Below are 11,448 nucleotides of genomic sequence, written 5' to 3'. Positions count from 1 at the left end.
CACTACTGTACTTCTTTTCTACCTCATCTATTCCTTACTCTTTGGCCACTACTAGTACAATCTTCCCTCTTATTCTCTCCAATATATTCTCTTGAATATACCAAGCTGGTTCCCACCATAGAGCCTTTGTCCTTGTGTTTCATCTTACCTGGGATACCATGCCTCTGAATCTTCATGAACTGACTGCATTCTTGTCACTCAATCTTGTTTCAACTGTCACCACCTCAGAGAATATTTCTCTGACTACTCAATTTAATCTTGTTCCCTATACCTACCTAGCCACACTGCCTTTACACTGCTTCTATTTTGTTTTCATTGCACTTCTGATTTTTTGAAATTACCTTCTTTATGTATTTGATTGTTTGTGTCTGTCATCTTCTCTCTAAAATGTGAGCTCCAGGAGAGCAGGGATCTTCTTCACCACTTAGTTTCTAGTACCTACAAAAAGGCCTGGAACGTTGTTCCCCTGATGTCAGGACTAAAGGCATGTGGGACAGAGAGGAAGAGATGAAGTCTGGTTCCAGGCAAGTGGGAGTAGGCAGAGCAGAGAAGATCAAGTAGCAGAAGAAATAAGAACTTACTCCAGATCAGGTTTTTGCCACCTTTGTGAGTTTGGAGACTACTGCTGCTATGAATGAACTCCCACAATTTCAGTTTTCCCTCCATTATGCCATTAATTAAATTTCAAAAAAGTATAGATTGTGTCATGTATTCTCTCTTTGGCTAGGAGTGGAAAGAGCCCCAGAGCATTTTTCTCCACCTATTTTTCTTTTTTTTTTTTAAGATTTTATTTATTTATTTGACAGAGAGAGAGAGAGATCACAAGTATGCAGAGCAGCAAGCAGAGAGTGGGGGGAGCAGGCTCCCTGCCAAGCAGAAAGCCCAATGTGGGGCTTGATCCCAGGACCCTGAGATCACAACCCAAGCTGAAGGCAGAGACCCAACCCACTGAGCCACCCAGGCACCCTCCACCTATTTTTCATTATCACCCCCAAGAAAATGTTTTAGACATTTTTGTTCTAATCATCCCCCTATAAAATTTGAATCCCCTACATAGATCATATATCTATTTTGAAACTATGTGTATTTGTGCTTTACACATAAAATAGTAAGCTTAATTCTTTAAAATGTCAGTACAGGGTTAATAATGACTAAGTAAATTATTTAAGTTAAAAGTTAATATAAGGGACGCCTGGGTGGCTCAGTTGGTTGGGCAGCTGCCTTCGGCTCAGGTCATGATCCCAGCGTCCTGGGATCGAGTCCCGCATCGGGCTCCTTGCTTGGCGGGGGGCCTGCTTCTCCCTCTGCCTCTGCCTGCCATTCTGTCTGCCTGTGCTCGCTCTCTCTACCTCTCTCTGACAAATAAATAAAATCTTAAAAAAAAAAGTTAATATAAAATGTTTTAAGTTATTAATGAAAGACATTGAAGAAGACACAAATGAATGGCAAGATATTCTGAGCTCATGAATTGCAAAAATTCATATTGTTAAAGTGTTCATATTAACCAAAGTAATGTACAGATTCAATGTTATCCTTATCAGAATTCCACTGGCAATTTTTCAGACATAGAAAAATCATAAAATTTGTATAGAACCACAAAATACCCCAAATAGCCAAAACAACCTTGAGAAAGCGCAAAGCTGGAGTCATTATACTTCCTTATTTAAACTATATTACAAAGTTATAGTAATCAAAACAGTATAGTATTGGCATAAAACAGATACAGAGATCAAGGGAACAAAATAGAGAACCCAGAAATAAGCCCATGCATATATAATCAATTTATGAGAAAGGAGCCAAGAATACACTATAAGGAAAGCTAGTGCCTTCAATAAATAGTGTTGGGAAAATTGATCAGCCACATGCAAAAGAATGAAACTGGACCACTATCCTATACTATACACAAAAATTAACTAAAAGTGGATTAAAGACTTCAACACAAAACCCGAAGCCGTAAAACTACTTAAAAAAAAAACCATAAATGGCAAGCTCCTAGATATTGGTTTTGGCAATTATTTTTGGATTTGACACATGAAGTTATGACGTCTTGTTTTAGTAACAAGGACTATGAAAAAAAAATTCAGAAGATTTCCTGGGACTCATACTCACATAGAAAATAGATTAAACCTTGCTCCACTGGGCCCAGCAATCCTGAGCACACCTTGTAGGAGTTAAGTTGTGAGTTATGGTCCTAAGGAAACCTTAAGGTTGCCACCACAATGATTGTCTGGAATCTGAACTCCTGGAGGTCCTACCTTTACTGGGTTATTCTAATCTGCCTTGAACTCAATGAATCTCCTGGATTCACTGACATGTTCTTTCCTACCCATGGTGTAGCAGACTTCTTATTTTCCCTTGAAAATTAGGGCCACTAATTTCAGCCACATAGGAAACACCCCTTTTTTGTCTATTGGTTCAATGGCACGGGGAGCTCCAAATAGCCAGATAGAAGTTTCAACTCCCGTGAATCAAATTTTTGCAAGAGTTTTACTAAGTCAAGTGATGAGAGGTGGTACCCACATTTCCACCCTTTGGTTCCTAGACCTGTGTTCTGTTTGTAGGAGGAGAATAATATATTTGCTGATTCAAAGAATACACTGAATTCTTTTTTTTAAAACATCTTGGTTTTATTTTATTTTATTTTTTTTTTAAAGATTTTATTTATTTATTTGACAGAGAGAGATCACAAGTAGATGGAGAGGCAGGTAGAGAGAGAGAGAGAGGGAAGCAGGCTCCCTGCTGAGCAGAGAGCCCGATGCGGGACTCGATCCCAGGACCCTGAGATCATGACCTGAGCCGAAGGCAGCGGCTTAACCCACTGAGCCACCCAGGCGCCCTATTTTATTTTTTTCAGTGTTCCAAGATTCATTGTTTATGCACCACACCCAGTGCTCCATGCAATACATGCCCTCCACAATACCCACCACCAGGCTCATCCATCCCACCACTCTCCTCCCCTCCAAAACCCTCAGTTTGTTTCTCAGAGTCTGCAGTCTCTCATGCTTTGTCTCCTCTGATTTACACCAGTTCACTTTTCCTTTCTTTCCCCTAATGTCCTCCATATTATTCCTTATGCTCCACAAGTAAGTGAAACCATATGATAATTGACTTTCTCTGCTTGACTTATTTCACTCAACACAATCTCCTCCAGTCCAAGCCATGTTGATGCAAAAGTTGGGTATCCATCCTTTCTGATGGCTGTATAATATTCCATGGTATATACAGACCATATCTTCTTTATTCATTCATCTGTTGAAGGGTATCTTGACTCTTTCTACAATTTGGTGCTTGTGGCCATTGCTGCTATGAACACTGGGGTACAGATGGCCCTTCTTTTCATTACATCTGTATCTTTAGGGTAAATTCCCAGGAGTGCAATTGCACCCTGCGACATGGGCCACAGAAACTTCTTTCAAGACACATCTCCAAAGGAAAAGGAAACAAAAGTGAAAATGAAGTTTCAGGACTTCGTCAAGATAAAAAGCTTCTGCACAGCAAAAGAAACAGTAAACAAAACAAAGAGGCAACCCATGGAATGGGAGAAGATATTCACAAATGTCATTACAGACAAAATGTTGATATCCAAGATCTGTAAAGAACTCCCCAAACTCAACACCCAGAATACACTGAGTTCTGTAGAATGGCCCTCATACCTCACAAAGTGTTATTTCCTAACTGGCACTATAACTAAATCTTCCTTAGTTATTCCACCCTTCTGTAAGGACAGTTGTTTATGGATGATGGTGTATGGGATAAGAACAGAGAAGCCCATAGTGATTAAACCACTGTCTTACCTGTTTCACTGTGAAATGTGTCCCTTGACCACAAAAAATATTGTATGAGATATTTCAGTGGTGTATAGAGCATATAAACTATTTTGAAAATCCAAAGATGATGGTGCCAGTAGAAAAACTGCAGGCAGAAAAGACAAATCCATTCCAGAATATGTGATTATTTCAATAATGATTAATTGATGCCCACTCCATGATGGAAGGAGTTCAGCGTAATCCCTCTGTCATGCAAGCACTTGTTGGTATTCCCAGGGAATGATGACATATTTGGGTTTCTGCTGTTGAGAAGGTGGGCACTTAGCAGTGTTGGTAGCCAAGTCAATTTAAGTGAAGATAAATCCATTTTGAAACCCTGCATAACATCCATATCTTCTATGGCAATTTTGTTCATTGGTGCATCAAACAAGCCCTGCAATGTTAGGAGAAAGAGGTTGAGATTTCCACAGATTGGGTCATCATGCTCCCTTTGGTAAGCATTCACATGGGATGCAAATCTTCTCATACTCCGCCCGTCCTGAGAGATCTGTTCACTTACTCCATAAACACACACACACACACACACACACAGGCAAAGCAAGTAGACTATGCCTTGTACATAATAAACACTAAGTATTTTATTGCATTATTGTTATTGCTATCAGTTCTCCAATCTCATTCCTTCCATCTCTGACTATTGGCCAGACTGCTAATTAGCATTGATCAGTTCACCTCTTCAGGTCACTTTCTGGATAAAGTGGTCAACCAGAGGTCAGCCATGTACCAACCAGCCATTGGTACATGGCTCCAAGTTTTGCCTCCTAAGAGGATTTCTCCTCCTTACTTCCCATCAGAGTCATACCTGAATGGGGCTATTAACATCACAGTTGTCAACTTCCACCTAGTTCCTGCTTACCAAGCAGCAGCACCTGAAAACCATGCTTTTGGGTTTTTTCCTCTTCAGTAAGCTGCTTATTGGAAATAGGAGCTGACAAAGAGCAAGCCATGTAGCAGGAGTAGGTGCTATGGGAATGTGAACCTCCTTCAACTCACTTGTTCTTCCAGAACCTTCTCCATACTGGTTTTGTGTATACCACTTTCCTTTGGTAATGGAGTGTTGTTATTACCTCCCCAACTTTTTGGGTTGGTGGATCAGATGGCACCAAGCCTAGGATGGGTTACTCAGTTTGCAGGGTCACTTGGGGTACCTTGCTTATGTGTTTAAACTCTACCAGGGCCAGTAATTTAAACTTTTTTTAAAATTTCTTTTCAGTGTAACAGTATTCATTGTTTTTTTTTAATTTTTTATTTTTTATAAACATATATATTTTTTAATTAATTTTTTATTTTTTATAAACATATATTTTTATCCCCAGGGGTACAGGTCTGTGAATCACCAGGTTTACACACTTCACAGCACTCACCAAAGCACATACCCTCCCCAGTATTCATTGTTTTTGCACCACACCCAGTGCTCCATGCAATCTGTGCCCTCTCTAATACTCACCACCTGAGTATTAACCCAACCTCCCACCCCCCACCCCTTCAAAACCCTCAGATTGTTTTTCAGAGTCCATAGTCTCCCATGGTTCACCTCCCCTTCCAATTTCTCTCAACTCCCTTCTCCTCTCTAACCCCCCTTGTCCTCCATGCTATTTGTTATGTAACCTTGTTAAATTAGTCATCAGGAGTCAGGAGTTATTACTCAAAAGGAGTAATTATTTGACAAAGTACATGACCTTTGTTCCAAAACTCTAGAGGCTTGTGTTTTGATTTTCCAGTTGGGGCTTGTCAGAGGCTCCATACAGCATCTCAATCTGTCACAGACACTCACTCAACTTACTCAGACATTTACATATTCATTCAACAAACATTTATTTGTGATTAGTGTTCATGGCCCTGTCCTGTGTATCCCATTATCAAGATGTAACCAGTCCGGGATGCCTTGGTGGCTCAGTCAGTTAAGCTACTGCCTTCGGCTCAGGTCATGGTCCTGGGATCGAGTCTCACATTGGGCTTCCTGCTTGACAGGGAGCCTGCTTCTCTCTCTGCCTCTGTCTGCCACTCTGTCCACTTGTGTTTCCTCTCTCTCTCTCTGACAAAGAAAGAAAGAGAAAAGAAAGAAATGAAAGAAAGAAAGAAAGAAAGAAAGAAAGAAAGAGAGAGAGAGAGAGAAAGAAAGAAAGAAAGAAAGGAAGGAAGGAAGGAAGATATAACCAGTCCATGGTGTGCCTGGGTGGCACAGTCAGTTAAACATCAGCTTTTAGTTTTGGTTCAGGTTGTGATCTTAGGGTCATGAGATGGAGCCTGGTGTGAGGTTCCATGCTCAGTGCAGAGTCCACTTAGGACTCTGTCTCCCTCTCCCTTTGCCTCTCCCCCGATGCTCTCTCTCTCTCTCTCTCAAATAAATAAATGAATCTCTTTTTTTTAAAGATACAACTAATCCAATGAGGGAAACAATGCTAGTGCTGAGAGGAACCATGAAGAGCTGTGGGAACCCAAATGAGCAAGTGATTCACTCTTTTTCCTGCATATAGACATGTTATCAATCACAGATGGAGTGTGATTAACATCAGCACAAATGCATAGACACAGGCAAACATGTGTATGCCCAAATACAGGCACTGTGTACACACATTCTAATTATGGATTATGAGTTGGCAGTCAGTGTGCTCGGGTGGAAGGAGCCCTTGATTGGGAGGTAGGTGACAGGGGTTAAACTACCCCAGCTTCCTTACATGGTCTCTGTGTGCTTTGAGACACATTCCTGCCCCTCTATGTCCTTGTATCTCCTGTCTGTAAGATGGGGACAGCATTAGCTCACAAAGCCTGGTCCTGTGAGCATCACATTAGAAAGTGGACAAGTAGCACCCACAATCCCTGGCACACAGTAGGTAAGAGCCACTGTAATTGATTGTGGGTGATAGTTAATGTCATAGTGCTTTGTAAACCATATATGGTGCACTGCGCCCATGAGCATGAAGATTGGAGCCAGCCATGTGGATGTACATGAGCACATTTGTGTGCAAGGGAGGCACACTGTGCGAGGTTGGCCACATATCCAAACTGGGTGCCAAGAAGTGCTACTAGGGGCATGGCTGGCTGCAACCTAGAGACCCTTGGCTGCAGGTGGACTGAGGGGCAAGGATAATGCCACTGGTACCCTCTGATGCTGCTCTAAAGAGCAAGAGAGGTGGAAGTCAGAGGTCACAGTTCAAACCAAGGGAAGCCTACCAGTCTGAAAGTGACAGAAAGGGAGAATGGGTCTTCCATTGCAGTGCCTGGCCTAGGACACCAGCACCTCTGCAGTGGGGGGATGTTGAGGGGCAGGCCAGAAGTTCTGGTTTTCAATCCTGGCTCTATTTTTTACTGGTTACATGACCTGGGGTTGCTCTTTGCTCCTATCTGGGCCTCAGCTTCCTCGGGTTTCATAAACTGTTAATGGTAATGCCCATTCCATAGAGCTGTTGTGAAGATTGAAAGAGGCCACACATGTGGAAGCAGATGGTGCTGTGTCTGTGCACAGGTGCCCAATAAAAGAGTGCTCTCTCCATCCTGTACACCATTTCCTATTGGTTCTACCTAAGCTACCATCCCAGGAAAAACAATACCTATATTAACAAGCCCAGGAACAGGGCCAGCACTGAGGAAAATGTGTGCTTTTATTTTATTCTATGCCCATAATGTGCAGGTTACTATGCTTGGCTGGAGAGAAGAGATTCATGCCATAGTCAGAGGTGGGCCAAAACTGGGAGAGATGGAGTCCAGGGCACAGTGACCTGCCTGGGAGTGCAGGAGAGGACAGGAGAGGTCTTCGTGGACCAAACCATGGAGCAGGAGCTAGCATCTGCAAGGGGGTGGAGGAGAGAGAACGGGAAAAGAGCAGTAACTGGTAGGGGACGAGTGCTGACAGTGGGATGTCCTGAAGTGGGTGTGGGGGCTGTGGCATCAGCCCTGAGTAAGGGAGAAAATAGATTCAAGGATGGGTCCTATCAGGACAGCTGTCAGGGCATGTTATGGTCACCAGCTGACAGATGAGAGCAGCCGAGGTGGGAGAAACTACAGAAGCAAAGGAACAGAATTGTGAGAGGGAGAGGAGGGGAACCAGTCATGCAGAGGTGAGGAGTGCTCACTGTAATGAGGCTGGAGGAGCAGCCAGAACTGGGCAGGCCTGAAGTGCCAACACCAAGCTGAAAGAGGTGCAGATGCTGTTAGCACATGGGAGCCATTCAAATATGGGTCAAGACTGAGTGGCTGATTAGGTGAAAGAACGGATGTGAGCAGAACCTGCTTTTACCCTGTCACTGAGTCCTTCCATCCTCAGGACACAGGCAGTAGCACTCACTCACAGCCCACCTGGGCTAGCTCAACCAGTGCCTGGGGGTGCATGGGGCCCTTCCTACCTGTTTTCCCCAAGTTGAGAGGTCAGAGTAAACTCTGATGCAACCTCTGAGGTCGACTTCACTCTCACTGCACCAGCATTAGTAGATGAAGTGGGGTGTGATTTGGATGTTCCTAAGATAGTAGACTTTGTGGCAGTGAATGTGGTCCTGCACCCAGCTCACCAGGTAATGTGAGCCCTATTGCAGATCTTGATGTAAGATAGATGGCTAGGTCCCCCCAAGCAGGAACAAAGATAATGTAGGAGATGATGGTATTGGGCTCTCTTCATTATTCCCCATTTGTTCCTCTTGAGCCATATCTATCCCATTCTGTGCCCTAGGATAATGACTTTTCTTGATTGCATCTTCTTGGCTCCTTGTTCTGCAAACAACACACATTGGCATGAGATGGAGGATGATCAAAGAGTTTAGGGTATTTATATGTGATGATAACTATAAGGGATGATTTATATGTGATAATAACTATAACTATTATATGACTTATATGTGATTTATATGTGATGACAACTATAACTATTAGCATTATTGAGCACTTACTAAGAACCATGTTTGGTGGACAGAGGCAAGATGGAGGAGGAGCAGGGGACTCTATTTCAACTGGTCCCCTGAATTTAGCTGGATATCTACCAAACCATTCTGAACACCCAGGAAATCAGCCTGAGATGTAAGACTATATATCTGGATCTCTACAAGCAGAAATTCTCTGGCAGTCATGAGGGCAGAGTCATGATTCTGTGGGTAGATATTGGAAGATAAACAGAAGGGGGAGGGGGCCACCATAAGCTGGCACAGGGAAGGTAATGTAATACAGGAGTGCAAATCATCCCACACTGGGAACTAGGCACAGACTCACAGGCCAGCAACAGCAGTGAAAGGGCTTTGGCACAGCCCCCAGACAGGATCCAGGAAGTACAGGTGCTTACCTGCAAACCCAGGGTAGCTTGCAGTTTTAGAATCACAAGAGGCAAAGACAGGCCAGGCCCTGGGATTGGCCTCTGGGAGAGATCCTGCGGGGCACACCACAATGGGAGGCTGCAGTTTTTAGCAGTGCAGATAGACAGGAATGGAGACTGTGTGTCCTGGAAGGCTCAGTGAAGAGCGGATTATGATTTCTCTGCTCTTGGTCAGAGGATTGGGTGCAGTCATTTCTTCTCTGACTCTCGGAAAAGACGCAGGAAAGCTCAAAAGAGATCAAAAGTTAAAAAAAAAAAAGCGGTTTCTAATGAGCCACCCCCCTCCCAACAGGGGCAGGGCAACTCTGTCCAAGGAGGGTTACCTGAGTAACAGTGCCACAAGCCCCTCCCCCAGAAGACAGGCTGTAAGAACAAGAGGATGACTACCCTAGGGTCCCAATAATGGGGACCCAAGATGCACCCAATAACGGGTGCATCTTGCTTGGGTCGTGGTTAATACTTTGGACTCTGTACATTCCTTCAACCACCCCTCAACAGAATAACTAAGAGGAGGAACCTCCAACAAAGAAAAGAACCAGAGACCATGACCTCTGCCACAGACTTAATAGATATGGATATAAGCAAGATGTCAGAGAAATATTTCAGAATAGCAATTATGAGGTCAATATCTAGGCTTGAGAAAATTATTTGTGACAATACAGAATCTCTAAGGACAGAAATGAGATCTAGCCAGGCTGAACTTAAAAATGCTACAAATGAGATGCAGTCTAAACTGGATACCCTGACAGGGTAAATGAGGCAGAAGAATGAATTAGTGAGCTAGAAGATAAGATGATAGAAAAAGAAGAAAGTCAAGGAGGCCTTTTAAACCTAAAAGCCCAAGAGATCAGACTGACAGAAATTAATGACACCATGAAATGTTGCAATGTCAGAATTATTGGGATCTCTGAGGGAGTGGAGAGAGAGAGAGGACTAGAAGATATATTTGAGCAAATACTAGTTGAGAACTTCTCTAATCTGGGGAAGAAAAAAAGCATTTGTGTCCAAGAGGCAAAGAGGACCTCTCTCAAGATCAAGGAGAACAGCCCAATGTCTCCACATATAAATAAAACTTGCAAATTTTAGAAGCAAGGAAGGAGTTCTGAGAGCAGCTGGGGGAAGAGACTTCTTACATAGAGAGGGAGGAACATCAGAATGATATCAGACCTTTCCACAGAGACTTGGCTAGCCAGAAAGGGTTAGCAAGACATATTCAGGTACTAAATGAAAAGAACATGCACCTAAGGATATTTTATCCAGGAAGGCTGTTATTCAGAATGGATGGAGAGACAGGGATCTTCCAGGAACACCAGAAACAGAAAGAATATGTGACCACCAAGCTGGCTCTGCAAGAAATATTAAGGGGGATTCTATAAAAGAAGAAAGACCCCAAGAGAAAGACCAGAAATTTCCAGAGACAATATATAGAAACAGGGCTTTAAATGGCACTAAATTCCTATCTTTCAATAGTTACTCTGAATGTAAATGAACTAAATGCTCTAATCAAAAGACATAGGGTATCACACTGGATAAAAAAGCAATACCCATCCATATGTTTTCTACGAAAGACTCATTTTAGACCTAAAGACAACTCCAGATTGAAGTTGGGGAGGGGAGAACAATTTATCATGTTAATGGACATCAAAAGAAAGCTGGGGTAGCAATTCTCATATCAGACAAATCAGATTTTAAGCTAAAGACTGTAGTAATAGATTCAGAGGGACACTATATCATATGTAAAAGGTCTATCCAACAAGGAGATCTAACAAATGTAAATGTCTATGCCCCCAACATCAGAGCAGCCAACTACATAAGCCAACTGTTAACCAAAATAAATAATCATATTGATATAATACTTTAATCCTCAGAGATCTCAACACTCCATTCACAGCAATAAATCATCTAAGCAGAAAATCAACAAAGAAACAAGAGCTTTGAATGACACAGTGGACCAGATGGACTTCTAGATATATACAAAACATTCCGCCCTAAAACAACAGAACAGTCATTCTCAAATGCACACAGAACTTTCTCCAGAATAGATCACATACTGGGTCACAAATCATGGCTCAACCAATACCAAAAGACTGAGATTATTCCCTGCATATGTTCAGACCACAATATTTTGAAACTGGAACCCAATCACAAGAAAAAATTTGGAAGAAATTAAAACACTTGGAAGTTAAAGACCATTCTGCTAAAGAAGGTTTGGGTCAACCAGGAAATCAAAAAAGAACTTAAACGATTAATGGAAACCAAGGAGAATGAAAACACATCAGTCCAAACTTACAGAATACTGCAAAGGTGGTCCTAAGGGGAAAATAC

The sequence above is a fragment of the Mustela erminea genome, chromosome X, assembly GCF_009829155.1.
Source record: "Mustela erminea isolate mMusErm1 chromosome X, mMusErm1.Pri, whole genome shotgun sequence".
Lineage (NCBI taxonomy): Eukaryota > Metazoa > Chordata > Mammalia > Carnivora > Mustelidae > Mustela > Mustela erminea.
This window is presented reverse-complemented; position numbering follows the sequence as displayed.